The 1,645-nt window shown below is 38.6% G+C and overlaps 1 pseudogene; it reads right to left on the reverse strand.

Moving 5' to 3' along the window:
• Nucleotides 1-230: 230 nt before the first annotated feature.
• Nucleotides 231-1,259, reverse strand: LOC100470819 (annotated as a pseudogene).
• Between the last annotated feature and the right edge of the window lie 386 nt (nt 1,260-1,645).

The raw sequence follows: 1,645 nt of genomic DNA on the forward strand, positions 1-1,645 counted from the left end.
AAAATCTCTTAAAATTAGGGTAATGCAAAAAAATCAAAATGCATTTTTGAGAATTATTAAAGATAAAGATTGCCCCATCCTGGTGTAACTATCTCAAACAGGTTGTATTCCACAAGTCTAGCCGTTTATCCCTTATGTTCACAAAGCTGAATAGTTTGAGAGATGTCCAAAGGGACAATTCTTAGCACTCTTTCACAATTTGACCTTCCCTAAATTAAGGGTGGGAAATTCTAATTGAGGCCTTTTGTGTCAGAAAAGTGTGTGAGGGCATCATGCGTTGAGGGAAATTGTGTGTTGAGAGGATTTTCTCATCTTTGAAAAGGCACAGTTCAGAAAGAATCATTTGTTATGATTTTTGATCAGTACCAAAGTACAGATTGCTGGATAACCATGGAATAGAATTACAGTGATGTTCTCCACCCCTTTTACATTATGTTTATAACTTACATAAATGGTAAGGAAACTATTACTCCAATAAAAGAAAACAAAGCAGCTCACCAGCACCAGGATTGTGTGGGTGGCCTTGGTTTCAGGAGAGGGTCTTGGGCTGAGTCTGGTCCTGTGGACATGTTGAACTGTCTTGCGAGGTTTGAAAAGGAACATTACCATGTACACACTGGTCCAGACCATGGGGAACACACACACAAAATCTCATAAGACCATGGACCCTAGAAAGACAGCTGAATGAATATAGTCAGGATCCTTCCCAACACAGTACATCAGAGAATAGAATTTGTCAACCTCTGTGCTGTTGTACGGGGCCACAATGTTTATGATGACACGGATGTAGATCAGCATGTTGATGACCCAGAAAGAACAGAAGGCAGGAAAAATGTATGTGGAGATTTTGGGTTTGAGCCATGCCCACCTAGAGTTGCTGGGAGTGATAATGATGGCCTGAAAAATACTCAGGAAAGACGTGGTGCAGAGGGACAGACCCCGGGTGACTCTGTACAGGTACATCACTACCTTACAACCAATGTCATCTAGAAAATTTCTTACTCCAAAGGCATTCACTACCTCTGGAATCCCACTGAAAACAATTGTCATGACATTCACTAAAATCAAATGGATAAATATCAAATCTATAGGCTTCTTTGTATGTAGCTGGACTAAGAAGGTGTTGATGAGTAACACCAGTAGCAATGTGTTTTCAATAAAACCAATCCCAACTTGAGAGAGAATGAACACTCCCAAAATAGTATCACTTGACACTATCACATTCATTGCCCTCTTTACTTTGATACACTCTTGCTCAGATTCAAAAGGAACCCAGAATGTTCTGCAAGCCTGATGGACACAATGGGATCATATGGAGACTCCATGAGTTCTGATCACCCTCAGCAGGAGGTTGTGCAGATGCTCTGTAACAACATTCAGGAAAGTAAGAATCAGTTCTAGAGGTAAATATAAAGGATTATTGATGTCACTGCACAGGAATATGTGGGTTGAGATAAAGCATGCTTTTTATGAAAACATAAATGCAATTCTATGAAATAAATTGAGTAATCTGAAGAAGTTGGTTTTGTTCATTAAAAACAAAATTTCAGATTTATACAGATTCTTTTCATATTCTATGTGTATGTTCTGACTTCACCTCAAATATTGAATGAATTTCCATCTTCTGCCATGAATAATAAAAGAT

This window comes from Ailuropoda melanoleuca, chromosome 3 (assembly GCF_002007445.2).
Source record: "Ailuropoda melanoleuca isolate Jingjing chromosome 3, ASM200744v2, whole genome shotgun sequence".
NCBI classification, from domain to species: Eukaryota; Metazoa; Chordata; class Mammalia; order Carnivora; family Ursidae; genus Ailuropoda; species Ailuropoda melanoleuca.